We start from the raw sequence: 17273 nt of genomic DNA, 5'->3' as shown, positions 1-17273 counted from the left end.
ATGGGCCCATAGAATCTCAAGGCATGGTGCTACGAAAGTGACTCCATATGAGCTAGTATATGGTCAGGAGGCTGTTTTACCGGTGGAAGTAAATTTGAATGCTTTGAGAATAGCCAAACAAAATGATTTTATCGGCAATAGACTTCTATAACTTGATGATGGACAACATTGATGAGGTTGCTGATAAACATTTGGCTGCTTTGAATTCCATAGAGAGAGATAAGTTGAGGGTGGCAAGGGCTTACAATAAGAAAGTCAAGTTGAAGAATTTTCAAGTTTGTGATCTCATTTGGAAAGTGATTCTGCCGATTGGTTCAAGAGATAGAAAATTCAGGAAGTGGTCTCCAAGTTGGGAAGGTCCTTTTAGAATTGCAAGAGTTGTTCCCGAAAATTCATATTTGGTGGAATCAATACAAGGGGCATTGTTACCTCAAGCTCTCAATGGCAAATATTTGAAGAAATACCACCCAAGTGTGTGGCAGGAAGCCTAAGTTGGCAATGGCCGATATACGATTATCGCCCTTAGCACAAACATGGCCGATACATAATTGTCGCCCTGAAAAAAATAAATGGTCGATGGAGTGTTGATATCGTCCTTAGAACAAACACTATGCATATTATTTTTCGGCGTGCAAGCTTTGCCGAAAAACAGGGGGGCATGTGTTGACACCTGATTTTGGCAAGATACAGATTGCAATGAAGATGGTCTCGAGTGAATGAGTTTTTAGCATAAAAATATTCACGTCACCGAGTGGAACCACTTAGATGTTTCGGTTATATTCATTCGACTTTATCTTACGGACCGAAACTATACTCCGAGTGGCATAGTTCAAATTCTGCCAAGTAGCACTCCGCATCAGAAATTCTGTTTTTATCATTTACCTACTCGAGGACGAGCAGGAATTAAGCTTGGGGATGCTTGATACGTCTCCAACGTATCTATAATTTTTGATTGCTCCATGCTATATTATCTACTATTTCGGACATTATTGGGCTTTATTATCCACTTTTATATTATTTTTGGGACTAACGTATTAACCGGAGGCCCAGTCTAGAATTGTTGTTTTTGCCTGTTTTAGGGTTTCGAAGAAAAGGAATATCAAACGGAGTCCAAACGGAATGAAACCTTCGGGAACGTGATTTTCTCAACGAACAAGACCCGGGAGACTTGGACCCTAGTGTTGACACCTGATTTTGGCAAGATACAGATTGCAATGAAGATGGTCTCGAGTGAATGAGTTTTCAGCATAAAAATATTCACGTCACCGAGTGGAACCACTTAGATGTTTCGGTTATATTCATTCGACTTTATCTTACGGACCGAAACTATACTCCGAGTGGCATAGTTCAATGTTCCGAGTGGTTTGCGGCCAATCACGTCTTCAAGATGACCTCGGATGAAGGAGCACTCTGAAGGAATTGTCTTCGTCTCGTCAAGGCAATTGATTTTGATATATAAATCATCTCAATCCGAGTTCATATGCAAAAGTTAGAGGCAATATACTGCAGACTGAACCTTAACGAAAATATGGCGCGAGGTGCCAGACACTTGTCTGATAGGTTGCGCGAGTAATTCGGCCATCAATACGGCCTTGAATCGAAAAACCTTCAACACGGAAAAGTTTCGCCTCGTCGAGCCGATCGGTTTTCATATATAATTCGTCTCAATCCGAGGTCGTATGAGGCCTGGAGAGACAAATCAAGATCGGGCTATGTTTTCAGTCGGAAACCCGAGTGAAAAGTTTATCATCTGAGTGAAAGTTTACGGTCGAGTGAAATCAGATGAACTTATTATTATCCAGGTGGAAATATAGTCATCCGAGGAAAAATATGATCATCCGAGTGAAATTGTCGTCTAGGTGAAAATATTCTGAGTGAAAAGATTACCATCGGGACGAAAACTTGCCGATTGAATAAGATAGTGCCTTCCGAGTGGAAATATAGTCATCCGAGTGAATAAGATAGTGCCTTCCGAGTGGAAATATAGTCATCCGAGTGAAAGATTGTCTTCTGAGTCAAAAAGTCCAATCGAACGATCCGAGTGAAAGTATCTAATATCCGAGTGGATGAGCTCAAGTCCGAGTGAAATTGAACATGTGCTCGAAAGTTTATCAAAATGACCTTGGATGAAGAAGTGTTCAATACAGAAGTTGTGCGTATCATCAAGATGGTAAACTTTGATTTTGGATTCATCATCATCAGAGATAATATATAGCCTACAAATTCACTACGAGACTCGGATAATCCAGTCTACTGCAAGACCGAGTCCGACTGGAAGATAAAGATGACCTCGAAAAGTATTCAAGATGGCCTTATTTGAAAAAGTGATCAACATGAGAGTTGGTCGTATCGTCGAGGCACACAAGTTTGATATTTGGGCCATCTCGATCGGAGATCATATGCAAGCCCGGCGGCCCGCGCAAGAAGGAAGACAGAGTTTGGGCCAGATTCAGACTGAATCCGAGTTGGAATAGAATTAGGACTCTAGGACGTGAATTGATGTAATTTTTCTTGTAAGGAAAGCCTAGATGAATCCTTTACTTGTACGGGAAGTCCAGCCGCCTCTTATATATGTTGGGGGTGACGGCCGATTGAACAACACACAATCGAACAAATCAATATACTACTTTTTCATCTACGTTTTATCTCTCCACCGTTTTTCTATCTCGTTCTTCGCTGTTCTTCGTGTTTGAGAGCTGCGAATCCCGAGGCTCTAGGGGCGAGCGAATCGACCTATGGCAGCCCATAGCCGCCGCACTCCCTGACGGGGTCCCTCCCGGGGGTGTGGGGTTTTCGGGTCTGCAAAAGCGCCCATCGACTGTCTTGCGTATCGCGCTGTCGGTCGGGTCTCCTTCGACGTGAGCTGCGGTGCATCACCCCCGGCGTCGAGGGTACACGTGACGTGTTCGTGTGTCAACACCTAGGTCAAGGCACAAGAGAGGAGGCCACGAGGTAGGGGGGTGCGCCTGCCTACCCCAGGCGCGCCCTCCACCCTCGTGGGCCCCCTGTTGCTCCACTGACGTACTCCTTCCTCCTATATATACCTACGTACCCCCAAACGATCAGATACGGAGCCAAAACCCTAATTCCACCGCCGTAACTTTCTGTATCCACGAGATCCCATCTTGGGGCCTGTTCCGGAGCTCCGCCGGAGGGGGCATCGATCACGGAGGGCTTCTACATCAACACCGTAGCCCCTCCAATGAAGTGTGAGTAGTTTACCTCAGACCTACGGGTCCATAGTTAGTAGCTAGATGGCTTCTCCTCTCTTTTTGGATCTCAATACAATGTTCTCCCACTCTCTTGTGGAGATCTATTCGATGTAATCTTCTTTTTGCGGTGTGTTTGTTGAGACCAATGAATTGTGGGTTTATGATCAAGTCTATCTATGAACAATATTTGAATCTTCTCTGAATTCTTTTATGTATGATTGGTTATCTTTGCAAGTCTCTTCGAATTATCAGTTTGGTTTGGCCTACTAGATTGATCTTTCTTGCAATGGGACAAGTGCTTAGCTTCGGGTTCAATCTTGCGGTGTCCTTTCCCAGTGAAAGTAGGGGCATCAAGGCACATATTGTATTGTTGCCATCGAGGATAACAAGATGGCGTTTTCTTCATATTACATGAGTCTATCCCTCTACATCATGTCATCTTGCTTAAGGCGTTACTCTAGTTTTAATTTAATACTCTAGATTCATGCTGGATAGCAGTCGATGAGTGGAGTAATAGTAGTAGATGCAGGCAGGAGTCAGTCTACTTGTTTCAGACGTGATGCCTATATACATGATCATACCTAGATATTCTCATAACTATGCTCAATTCTGTCAATTGCTCAACAGTAATTTATTCACCCACCGTAGAATACTTATGCTCTCGAGAGAAGCCACTAGTGAAACCTATGGCCCCTAGATCTATCTTTATCATATTAATCTCCTACTACTTAGTTATTTCCTTTGCTATTTACTTTGCCTTTATTTTACTTTGCATCTTTATCACAAAAATACCAAAAATATTATCTTTATCGTATCCTTCAAATCTCACTCTCGTAAGTGCCCTTATAGGGATTTACAACCCTATTTGCGTTGGTTGTGAGGATTTATTTGTTTTGTGCAGGTACGAGGGACTCGCGCGTAGCCTCCTACTGGATTGATACCTTGGTTCTAAAAAACTGAGGGAAATACTTACGCTACTTTGCTGCATCATCCCTTCCTCTTCGGGGAAAACCAACGTAGTGCTCAAGAGGTAGCACTAAGGAGAGAGAGGAACCTTACTTGTAGCTTACGTGGCAGCCCACTTACCTCGGCCCAGTTTCTGTGACAGCCCAACCGACCCGACTAGCCCAGTGGCCAGTCATCGTTCTCCTCTTGCCAGGAGGACACAACGCGCATGGCCGCCGCTCGCGAGCACGCGCCTCGCCAGCTCCTGCTTGTCGCCGAGGGCCTGGACACCTCCACGAGTGCCACACATACCCCCTCGACCCTCCCTCACCCTCTCTCGTGCTTCTCCCCTACTCTGCTCTCTCTCCCTCTCGCGCCGGAGCGCAACTGTCGCCGCCGCTCGCTGTCACCATGGCCACCGTCCACCACTCGCCTCGCTGAAGTGACCGAAGGAACCGCAACACCATCCACATCCCCTCCGCCGACTCATGCCTCGCCGGAAGCCCTGCTCCATCGTCACTGCATCGTCTTCAACCTCTCGGTTGCCAAGATCGTCGGCGACCTCCCGTGGTCACCAGCCCCTCCCCGAGCTCGACGAGGCCACCGCTGCAACCGTCGTGAGATCCTCAACCAAACCCCCCCTCCTTCGACTCGTTTACACGCCGTAGTCGTCGTGCCTCCGGTGACCGAACGTGTCGTCGCCTGCGCTCGCTGCCGATAACACTCCGATGACCATTTGGTCCCGGGCGTGCGTCGAACTTACTCACTGCCACACGTAGAGCCTCGCTAGCGCCTCGCGACGCTCGTTTGCGCACCGCAGCAGCATTTCCGCGAACACCTGAACGCCGGCCGCTGCATCCGTGCTCGCCGACGTCAGCTCCGGCCACCTCAGGCCCGACCACCACCATCATCCGATGCGGCGCATCGCCAGCGTCCTAGAGATGCCCTCAGCGCATCGATCCGAGCCCCGTGGAGGTTTTCCGAGCACCTCCAGCTGCTCGGGCCTCGCCGGCGGCTAAACGCCGGTGGTTTAGCCCCGGTTGACCAAGGGATTTGACCTCCCCTAGGTCTATGACATGCGGGCCCCGCCCGGCTAATTAACCTAGTTTAGGTTTAACTTAATTAGTTTAACCTAGGTTAGTGCTAATTAAACTAGGTTAGTTTAGTTAGCCACTGACACACGGGCCCCACTGGTCAGTTTGACCTGGGTTGACCGGTTGACTCGATGACGTCACCCTGACATAGTGTTGATGCCGTAAATCCTTTTTTGGATTTTTTTTATTTCTAAATAACGAGAAAAATCCAGAAAATGATTTGAACTTCTAAAAATCATAGAAACTAATCTATAACTCAGAATGAAATAAGTTATATATGAAAAATGATCAGAAAAATCCAATCTATCCATTGGTAATGGTTTCATGCATGTTAAAGCAACTTAACCTTGCTGTATAGCTCAAAACATGTTAATGCACTTTGGAAATTCATAGTTTGAATTTGAACCTTTGGTTCAAACCAACTCAAACCCTTCTGCTGCTAGCTGCATTAGCTCAAATCACACCATGTTACCATGTCACATTCATGCATCATATTGTCGCATTGCATTGATTGTGTTCCTTCTATGTTTGACGGTGTTGTTCCCTCTCAGTAGACGTGGTTCCGATGATGAGATCGATGACACCGATGAAGAACTATACTATCTTCAGAAGTGCCAGGCAAGCAAAACCCCCTTGTTCATTCCGATACAATCCCACTCTCTCGCTCCTACTCTCTTTTACTACATTAGGACAACAACGATTCAACTGTTACATGCTGCGGTAGTTGAACCCCTTTTCCTCTACATGACCTGTCATTGCCATAGTAAATAGATGAAACCCACTAGCATGAGTAGGAGTTGTTTGAGCCCTGATGTGCCTACTCATTCATGCTTGTTTGTCATGCCTGCTACTGCTTAGAGTTGAGTCAGGTCTGATTCATTAGGGATGAAATGGAATGGTCATGAACATGTCCTACTATGTGTGAACTAAGTGTGTGAACACGATTTGGTAAAGGTAGAGGTGAGAGGCCATGTAGGAGTACATGGTGGGTTGTCTCATTGAAACCGTCCTCAGGAACTGAGTTCTATGTTTGTGATCCATGAACAGCTACTACCACACAATGGGATCCTTAATTGACTCTCTTGACTTATTAATCGCCTTGATCTCTGTCCAGGAGTTGCAACTTGTTTCTGGTGTTTGTAGGATATGTGTTGGGGGCCGTGCGTAGTGCTGAACCAAGGGGTGGGCTATGATGCGGTAGATACACCGTGGCACGGTGTACCGGGCGCCTGTTTGGTGTCTCGAGAACCCTGCACACATCGTTTGGGGCTGTGAGCGAAACCCCGGCCGGATCTCCCTGCGGATGGAACCCGAATAGGCGATAAACCTGGACTAGAGACTTGTGTAGTTAGTCAGGTCGTGGCCGACTCCCTCGCCAGGCTTCCGCGTGAAGGTTGGTGTGAAGAAGTACACCCCTGCAGGGTTATAAATGATCTATTCGAATAGCCGTGTCCGCAGTAAAGGAGTTCTAGGTTGCCTGTGCAGTTGATAGACAAGTGAAAATGGATACTCAAATGCGCAAGATAAGCGTGAGTGCTATGGATTGCGTTCTTGTAGGGAGACGGGAGCGGATCCATAGTGGTGTATTGAAATGGTGAATATGTGGACTCGTGTGCACCACCTCAAAAGAGTTACTTGCAGTAGTAGTTCAGGTTAGCCACTGAGTCAGAGTTGGCTTGCTGCAGTTAAACCCCACCATCCTTTTATTGATAATGATGCATATGTAGTTAGTTTTGATGTAAGTCTTGCTGGGTACATTTGTACTCATGTTTGCTTAATTTATGTTTTGGAGAGAGACTTCAGTCTCGCTAGTAATTCCGTGTGGGCTTCGACGTTTAGCTTGTTACCTCAGCTGCGATCTTGTGCCCTCGGCAAGATCTGGTAGATAGTCAGGCTTCTTAGCCTTTTTCTTTTGTAGTTGTCTATACTCAGACAAGATAAGCTTCCGCATGTGCTTGTTGCTTGTATGCTCTGTATGTGGGGTCATGAGACCCATGCTTGTAATACTTGGCTGCTCGGAGCGTAATGAATAAATACTTTGAGTTGTAGAGTTTTGTTGTGATGCCATGTTGTATTTGCACATATCGAGCATATTGTGTGTATGATTTGAAATGCTTGGTTGGGATCCGACAACCTAGTTGTCTATCCTTGGTAGCCTCTCTTATGGGGAAATTTAGTCTAGTGCTTCCACTGAGCCATGGTAGTCTGCTACAGCCCGGTTCACCAGAGTCCTGCTAGCCTAGTTACTACTGCTCTGGAACACTTAGACTGGCCGGCATGTGATCCACTTCATTCCTTTGTCTGTCCCTTCGGGGAAATGTCACGCGGTGACTTTTGGAGTCCTGCTAGCCTGCTACAGCCCGGGTTCCCAGAGTCCTGTTAGCCTAGTTGCTACAGCCCAGATTCGCGCGCTGATGACCGACACGTTCAATGCTGGTTCATGTATGCCTGTCCCCATAAGTTAGCGCCACTTTGGGTTCACGACTAGTCATGTCGGCCCGGGTTCTCTGTCATATGGATGCTAGCGACACTATCATATACGTGAGCCAAAAGGCACAAATGGTCCCGGGCTAGGTAAGGTGGCACCCGTGGGAATACCGTGCGTGAGGCCGCAAAGTGATATGATGTGTTACATGCTAGATCGGTGTGACTTAGGATTGGGGTCCTGACATTTCTCATCTTACTCTTGTACCAGTAAGTTAGCCACCACATAATGCTTAGTGCTGCTACAACCTCACCACTTATCCATTCCATACCCATTAAGCTTTGCTAGTATTGATACCCATGGTGATGGGATTGCTGAGTCCTCGTGGCTCACAGATTACTACAACAACAGTTGCAGGTACAGGTAAAGCGAAGCTTTGACATGAGAGCGATGCTTGGTTGTTTGGAGTTCTTCTTCTTCTTCTTCGATCAAGCGATAGGTTCCGGGTCGGGGAGCCTGGGATTGTCGGATTTCGGGTTCCGGCAGACCCTTAAGGTTCGAACTCTGGGGTGCACGCGAAGATTACGTCTTCTACCTCTCCGTCTCGCAAGGATCTAGACTACTGAAAGAACTGCACAAGAGACACAAGGTTTATACTGGTTCGGGCCACCGTTGTGGTGTAATACCTTACTCCAGTGTGTGGTGGGTGGATTGCCTCTTGGGGCTGATGATGATGAACAATACAAGGAAGAACAGCCTCGCGAGGGTCTGCTCTTGGTTGGGGCAATGAACTGCTGGGAGGAGTTCAGCCACCTTTCTCTCTCTCTCTCTCTCTATGCTTCCAACCTCTCTATCGAGCCTCCCCTTCCTTTTTTCCAACCCTTTGCTCTGTGGGTGGCTGATCCTATTTATAGAGGCCCTGGTCCTCTTCCCAAATATTGAGCGGGAAGGGAGCCAACAATGGCGGGCTAATTTGAAGGGGACAACAAGTATCAGCTATCCTGACAAAACCAGTCTTCGCCTGCACAAAGCTCTGGTGATGACGCCGTCTTGGGATCCACGGTGACCTCCGTCTCATAGTCCTCCTGGTCTTGGTCTCGTTGCACCGAAATGGAAACCTTTGCCTGATGCCTCGGTACTCCGCGGCTGCGCTTGCTCCCTTTGCACCAAAGAGGAAAGGAGGACGCTGCGCGGGCTGGCACCCGCCTGGCGCCCTGAGTCGTCATGGCTTGCGTCATGGGCACCTCGCGAGGTACCCCGCCTTGATTTCTCCGCCTCCTCGTGAGCCAGCATGACGAGGCCGCGCCTGAGGAAGCTCCACATCGTCCGCCCCGCGAGGCTTGGCCCCTCGCGAGGGTCTTGAGTCTTGTGTTGGTGAAGATGGGCCGCGCCGGGCCCCCTTTGAGCCACGCCGCAGGCCGCAGGCAGGCAAGTTTGGGGACCCCCATTCCCAGAACGCCGACAGTAGCCCCCGGACCCAAGGCGCACCCGGACTTGGCCGTGCAGGGAGGCGGAAGGGCAAGTGCGAAGCACCGCGGGCCCTAACAGCCTACGGCCTTGGGCGCCGTGTGGCGGTTGATTGGACATGGGCGTCTCCACTTCCCCATGGCGCCTCGGCAACTGCACGGATTGGACAAGTCCTTGCATGCAAAGCGGGTCATAATTACCTGTGATTGTGGGGGCCGTTGGTTGGCCATCACCAGCCATAAGTACGGGCCGGCGCGTGCCCTTCTAGTTCATCCCTCCTTGCTTCTCCTTTTTCTTTATGGCCTCGTCGAGGAGGTTCCCGGCCGCCGAGAAGGGGAAGGCTTGCCGGGTTGAGCCCGCCTCTCCCCCACCCAAGCGCGACCAAGGGCGCCCTCGCAAGCATCCTGTGGCCACCACGGTGGCTCCCCGCGGCCGTGGAGGCAATCTTCAGCACGGCGATGGGCGGATTGCTGCAGCCAGGGGGTGCGCTCCGGCCGCGCGTTCGTTCTGCTGCAGCGCTGCCGGAGTTCGTCGTGTGGTCGGCGGAGCCGACTAACACCCGGCTCCCGCTTCCTCGCTTCCTCCTCGACGAGCTTCCGGCCGGCGCCCCGGGCGGCCTCTGGCTCCTGGCCGACGGCTGCTGCAGCCGGGCCTCATGGGTCTCCCTGGAGGTCTCCGCGGCCGGTAGCCTATCCCTGGCCCGAGGTTGGCAGACATTTACCCGTGCGCGTGGCCTGAGCCGTCAGTATACCCTACACTTCAAGTTCAACAGCAACGCCACCCTCCACATCAGGGTGTTTGGGGAAGATGGTCGCCGTGCAGGGTGTTGCCTCGAGGGTGACGACCGCGGCTGGGAACCCAGCTCCGGTGATGATGGAGGGAGCAGCGCTCGCGCGGCTGGCGGCGTTCGGGGTTCCTCAAGCTTCTCCGGTTCTTCTTCAGGAGGCGACTCCTCTAGCGGGGCCCGCGATCAGCCTCCTCGCCGTCGTGTCTGCTTGGGGGGCGGCAACGTGTCCGCACGCCGCCGCGCCCTGGTGAAGCGCGAGAGGGAGTCCGCCTGAGCTCCAGAGGCAGCTCGGGCCTTCCCCGCGGGCCGGTGTGAGGCGAGCCGCGCCGGATTTGTTCTTCCTTTTCCCTTTTTCCTGCGTAACAATGACAATAGTGCGGAGCCTCGCGGGGGCGTGTTTGGGTTATCGTTGTTAATCATCGTTTTGCTTTAGTTATCGTTCCTTCCGGCTATGTGCCCGAGCGTGGATAGTTCCCGACCCCGGCCGTGAGGGGGGCGACCGACCCAGGCCCTTTGTTTGTGTCGCGGTGCCCGTGGGGCACGGATTGGAGGGGTGCTCCTGTAAGGGACCCAGGTCGCGAACTCTTTGAATGACTAGGATAGGAATGCTTGCGAGGGCGCTCAACTGCCCCCCTCGCGAGGCCTTGCGCAAAAGAAATCGAGGCAGGAGAGTGAAAAGCCGAGGAATCGCAATCCAAAGATGGCAACAACTTCAATAAAACTTCAAATGCGAACAAACAAGCCAACTGCGGAAAGCAAATGAAAAAGCCGTGTCCGGCACCTAATCTAGTCTTCGACGTCTTCTCAACAGCGCGGAGCTAAGTGTTGCCACTGGGCGTGGGAGGGAGCCCCAGGGCCTGAGGCCGGCGCTCCTGAGACTCCGAGGCGTGTACGGCCCTACTCATTATTACGTGAGAGTGTCACGGGCGGCGAGCTTCACAGGCGTTGGCCTTCTTCACAGGCTCCGGGCCTTTCTTCTTAGGGGAAACAAGCTTCACAGGCATTCGCCTTCTTCACAGGCCCCGGGCCTTTTCCAAAAAGGATGATCTTCACAGGCGTTCGCCTTCTTCACAGGCTCTGGGCCTTTTCCAAAGAGGATGATCTTCACAGGCGTTCGCCTTCTTCACAGGCTCTGGGCCTTTTCCAAAACGCGATAGCTTCACAGGCACTCGCCTTGCTTCACAGGCTCTGGGCCTTTTCCAAAACGCGATAGCTTCACAGGCACTCGCCTTGCTTCACAGGCTCCGGGCCTTTTCCAAAGGGATGATCTTCATAGGCGTTCGCCTTCTTCACAGGCTCTGGGCCTTTTCCAAAACGCGATAGCTTCACAGGCACTCGCCTTGCTTCACAGGCTCCGGGCCTTTTCCAAAACGCGATAGCTTCACAGGCACTCGCCTTGCTTCACAGGCTCCGGGCCTTTTCAAGGGTAGAACCTCCGGAGGTGCTGGATGTTCCATGCATTCTGGACCGACACTCCCTCCTGAGTCTCCAAGCGCGCGGAGCCGGGCCTGGAAACATGAACAACCTTGAACGGGCCCTCCCACATGGGAGAGAGCTTGTGCAGTCCCTCCCTGCAGAGAACCCGCCTGAGCACGAGGTCTCCTACCTCGAGAGTCCTGTGACGGATGTTGCGGCAGTGATATTGCCGCAGCGCTTGCTGGTACCTCGCCGCTCGCAGCGTGGCTTCTCGGCGACGTTCCTCCCCCAGCACGAGGTCCATCCCCCGCATGGCGTCCTGCTGCGCCTCGTCGAACGCCAGGACCCGCATGGAGCGACGTCTGACCTCGTGAGTGAGGACCGCTTCCGCTCTGTAGACCAGGAAGAACGGGGTCTCTCTAGTCGGTTTGGTCGCGATGGTGCGGATGGACCACAACACGGACTGAAGCTCGTCGTACCAACCTCTGCCACAGGCCTCCAGCTTCTTCCTGAACGTCCTGGTCTTGAGGCCCCTCAGGACCTCCGCGTTGGCTCGCTCGGCCTGGCCGTTGCTTCGGGGGTGCGCCACTAAGGCGTAGCATATCTGCGTTCCAAGGTTAGCACAGTATGTTTTGAAGAGGTTACTGGTGAACTGCGAACCGTTGTCCGTGATGATGCGATTCGGCACCCCGAACCGGCTCACGATGCCCTTGATGAACTTGATCGCGGAACCCGTGGGAATGGTGCGGACAACCTCTACTTCAGCCCACTTGGTGAATTTGTCCACGACAACGTAGAGGTAGCGGTAGCCCCCTGGCGCCCGAGGAAACGGGCCCAAGATGTCCAACCCCCAGACCGCGAATGGCCACGAAAGGGGGATAGTCTACAAGCCTCCTGCTGGCTGGTGGATCTGCTTGGCGTGGAACTGGCAGGCTTCACAAGCTTTCACTAGTTCCACGGCGTCGTTGAGCGCGGTGGGCCAATAAAACCCACTGCGGAACGCCTTGCCGACGAGGGTCCGCGATGATGAATGATGTCCGCAGTCCCCGCCGTGTATATCTTCCAGTAGTTCCTTCCCTTGCTCCCTGGAGATGCAACGCAGGGATACACCGTTTGGTCGCTTCCGGTAGAGCTCTCCGTCTTTGATGCAGTATGCCGTGGCCTGGCGTGCCACTCGCTCCGCTTCCTCCTCCTTCTCCGGCAAGGTCCCTTGTGCTAAGTAGCTCCGGAGCTCCGTGATCCAACATCCCTCCTGAGGTTCCATCGTCAGGAGCAGGCGCGCTCCTGAGGCCGGGCCATAGATCGGAGCTCCCGAGGCAGGTGGTTGGGGGAGCTCCTCCCAGGGCTGAGCCGTGTTTGATAATGACGGCAGAGCTGAGGGCTTGAAGAGCCGCTCCTCGAAAACGCCAGGCTCCTGGGGTAACCATCTGGACGCACGTTTGGCGATGTCGTCGGCCTCCTGATTGGTGCCACGGGGCACATGCTGCAACTCCAACCCCCAGAATTGCTTCTCCATCCTGCGGACTTCCGCAAGATAGGCTTTCATGTGCTCATCCTTCAGCTCGTACACCTTGTTGGAGAAATTGACAAGGAGCTGTGAATCGCCCTTGATGGTGAGGCATTTCACTCCCAGGGCGGCCGCGGCCTTCAAGCCCGCTATTAAACCTTCATACTCCGCTATGTTGTTGGAGACCTTTTCTCCTTGCTGGAAGCAGAGTTGCACGGCGTAATAGAGCTTGTCCTCTGTGGGCGATATAAGCACCGCCCCAGCTCCAGCGCCATGCCTGGAGAACGCCCCATCGAAGTACATGACCCAGCCTTCTGGCGCCTCGCTTCCCGGGGATAGGGACCGATCCTCATCGGCCTTGAGGCCTGGCGCCTCCGTCCACTCTGCCACAAAATCCTCCTATGCTGCTCCCTTGAGGGAAACGTGCTTCGTAACACGCCTCCATGTGGTGCCCAAGCGCCTCCCTCGTGACCTTGGCCAGGTCAGTGGCCCTCCAGGGGAGAGCCCCCGAGCCCTGCTTGGGGAGGGCGCCGGGCGCGCTTTCCTATGCGATGGAAGGAGGTTCCCCCTGGGCAGATGCAGGCCCTGAGGGGCCCGCCTCCTGAGGGGCTGGTTCGGATGATGTCTTCTTCTTCTTGGGGGTGGTCTCGGGAAGCCTCCTGCTTCCGCGATCCGGGTCTTCCAGTGATGCGGCCTGAAAAGCTCGCTCCAGGGAACACACTGCATCCTTCTCTTCACAGGGCACCGTGATGACTCCGCCACTTCCTGGCATCTTGAGGACGTTGTAGCCATGGTGAGTTACGGCCATGAACTTGGCCAGCGCTGGGTACCCGAGGATGGCGTTGTACGGCAGGCGGATGTGGGCAACGTCAAAGTCGATGAGCTCGATGCGGTAGTTGTTGCGTGCCCCGAAGGTGACAGCGAGGTGGACCTGCCCAAGCGGGACCGTGGAGCCGTCGGTGACTCCGGAGAAGGGCTTGGTTGGCTGAAGCTGGTCGTAGGGCACTTGGAGATTGTTGAACGTTTCCACGGACAGGACGTTGAGCCCTGCCCCACCGTCGATGAGGGTCCTGGTGACCAGTACATTGTTGATGACTGGGGAGCAAAGCATCGGGAGGACCCCGGCTGTGGCCGCACACTTGAGTTGATCCGCTGAGCTGAATGTGATGGAGCAGGCCGACCACCTGAGAGGGCGCGTCGCTTCAAGCCTGGGGAGGAGTGCATTCACTTCGCGGGCAAACTGCTTGAAGATGCATTGTGAGGCTGGGGCTTGAGCTCCGCCCAGGATGTAGGCGATTGCTCGTGGCTCCTGGAAGCCCCTAGCCCCTTTGTCTCGATGGCGGTCCTCATTTCTCCTTGGCTGAGGCGACAGTGGAGGGAGGCCTGTGTTGCCCTGTGGGCGATCCTCACGAGGCTGATCCCTCCAGTCCCCCTTGCGAGGCAGGTCTCGCCAGTGATCCTCGCGAGGTTGATCGCGCCACCCTTGGCGCGGGCCGCGGTCTTCCCAGCGTCCTGCGTTTCTTCCTCCTCCTCGGCCGTAGCCCCGATCGGCGCGTTCGGGACGACGGCCGATCCTTCCTTCTCGCACGGCGTGGAGTTCTTGGCATTCGTTGGTGTTGTGGGTGTGGAGGTCATGGTACACACAGTACCGGCCGCCCCTGGAGGACTCAGGCAGATCTTTGCCCCGCTTGGTGTCTGGTTCTGCCGCGAGCACGGCAGCCCCCTTGCGCTTCACATCCTTGGCCTTGGGCTTCTTCTCTTCTGGGTCTGCGGCAGGCAGCTCGAGGAGGGAGAGGCGTCCCTCCTCAGCCCTGGTGCACTTGGTCGCCAAGTTGAACAGCTCCAGGGAGGTGCACAGGTCTTCATGCATCGCCAGCTCCTCCTTCATCTTGACGTCGTGCACACCATCGGAGAAGGCCGAGATGATGGCCTCCTGACACCTTGGGGATCTTGAGGCGCGCGCTATTGAAGCGCTGGATGTACTTTTGCAGGGTCTCTCCGGGTTGTTGCTTGATGCGGCGCATGTCGCTCACGGCGGGTGGCCGGTCGCGAGTACCTTGGAAGTTGGCGATGAAGCGGGTGCGCATCTGGTCCCAGGAAGAGATCGTGCCTGGAGCCAGATTCAGGAGCCAGGTGCGAGCTCCTTCCTTGAGCGCCATGGGGAACCAGTTCGCCATGACCTTCTCGTCCCCGCTGGCAGCTTCGATGCCCAGCTCATAGAGCTGGAGGAACTCTGCAGGGTCAGTCGTGCCGTCGTAACGAGGAGGCAGGTCCGGCTTGAACTTGCCGGGCCACGCGACGCTCCGCAGCTCGGTGGTGCAGACACGGCAGCCTGCGGTGGCCACGAAAGGCTTTGGCTGGTGGAGAGCTCGGTCTTGAGGGTCCCCACACGCTGCAGCTAGGAGCAGCGCGGGGTCTTGGCGTGCCGGAGCCGGAGCAGGGTCGCGGCGTGCCGGAGCAGGGAGCGCCCGGGAAGCTTCTTGCGGGCGAGGGACTTCTTGGCAGCTCCGTTCTTGCTGCGCTAGCACCTGACGGAGCGGGTTCCGCCCGGGGGCCACGCGCCTTGGAGCCACGGCGTCTTCTTGGAGAGGAGGCGGCTGGTACGCCCCCGGAGCTTCGTCGCCCGCGCGGGGCGGGGTGTGGTGCAGCAAAACGGACGGCGCGGGAGAGCCCCCCACGGCGCGGACGAGCTCGGCGACGCGGTCGAGCCACTCTTCGTAGACGTCGTCGACGGGATGGTAGCGCAGGAGCTCGTTTGCCGCGATGAGTGCAGCTCGAGCCTCCAAGGGTGCGCGGAGCACGCGGGACGAAGAACCAACTGGTGTGAGCGATGGAGTAGCGGTGCGGCCGTCTTGTCACACGGACGGATGCTGAGACGATGCTTGCTGATCGCCCCCCGCCGGGCTGGCGGCAGCGTTGATGGCAGGTGATGGGGAACAATGAGGACGTCCGCCGACGGGCGCCGTCTAGGCGACGCGGGAAGCGATGGCGGCCCGGCGCTCGGCGCGGGCCCAACGAGCGTCGGACATGGACGCGACAGTCGGAGGAGAACGGTGCGGTGGAAGACGAACTCCGACGCACCCCTACCTGGCGAGCCAAATGTCGGATTTCGGGTTCCGGCAGACCCTTAAGGTTCGAACTCTGGGGTGCGCGCGAAGATTACGTCTTCTACCTCTCTGTCTCGCAAGGATCTAGACCACTGAAAGAACTGCACAAGAGACACAAGGTTTATACTGGTTCGGGCCACTGTTGTGGTGTAATACCCTACTCCAGTGTGTGGTGGGTGGATTGCCTCTTGGGGCTGATGATTATGAACAATACAAGGAAGAACGGCCTTGCGAGGGTCTACTCTTGGTTGGGGCAATGAACTGCTGGGAGGAGTTCAGCCACCTTTCTCTCTCTCTCTCTCTCTCTCTATGCTTCCAACCTCTCTATCGAGCCTCCCCTTCCTTTTTTCCAACCCTTTGCTCTGTGGGCGGCTGGTCCTATTTATAGAGGCCCTGGTCCTCTTCCCAAATATTGAGCGGGAAGGGAGCCAACAATGGCGGGCTAATTTGAAGGGGGACAGCAAGTATCAGCTATCCTGACAAGAGCAGTTTTCGCCTGCACAAAGCTCTGGTGATGACGCCGTCTTGGGCTCCACGGTGACCTCCATCTCGTAGTCCTCCTGGTCTTGGTCTCGTTGCACCGAAATGGCAACCTTTGCCTGATGCATCGGTACTCCGCGGCTGCGCTTGCTCCCTTTGCACCAAAGAGGAAAGGAGGACGCTGCGCGGGCTGGCACCTGCCTGGCGCCCTAAGTCGTCATGGCTTGCGTCATGGGCACCTCGCGAGGTACCTCGCGTTGATTTCTCCGCCTCCTCCTGAGCCAGCCTGACGAGGCCGCGCCTGTGGAAGCTCCACGTCATCCGCCCCGCGAGGCTTGGCCCCTCGCGAGGGTCTTGAGTCTTGTGTTGGTGAAGATGGCCTGCGCCGGGCCCCCTTTGAGCCACGCCGCAGGCCGCAGGCAGGCAAGTCTGGGGACCCCTATTCCCAGAACACCGAGAGGGATTAGCAGGGTGGATGTCGTTCTATTTTTTGTTTGATTTCATCCGTAGTCGGATCCTGCTCTTTTGGATCATGATTGTTATGTATTGATGAACTGTTGTATTCATGTTGTAGCATGTGGGGAGTGTAAGCCTTTATCTTGTATTCTCATCTATTAAGTAAATGGTATGTTGTAATGATATCCACCTTGCTATGCACTCGAAATGTGATTGTCCCCCAATCACGAATTCATCACGTGATTGGGATAGAATCGCATCTTGGGTGCAACAACGGGAAGGATGGAGCTTGCGCCCGCACGTCTTGTCCCATTTCCCCCGACGGTGCCCGAATGGCAGCTACGCCATACGAGCCGCTGAGGTGGGCATTTATCTCC

Source organism: Triticum aestivum, chromosome 6A (genome assembly GCF_018294505.1).
Source record: "Triticum aestivum cultivar Chinese Spring chromosome 6A, IWGSC CS RefSeq v2.1, whole genome shotgun sequence".
NCBI lineage: Eukaryota > Viridiplantae > Streptophyta > Magnoliopsida > Poales > Poaceae > Triticum > Triticum aestivum.
Note: the sequence above shows the minus strand (reverse complement) of the source record.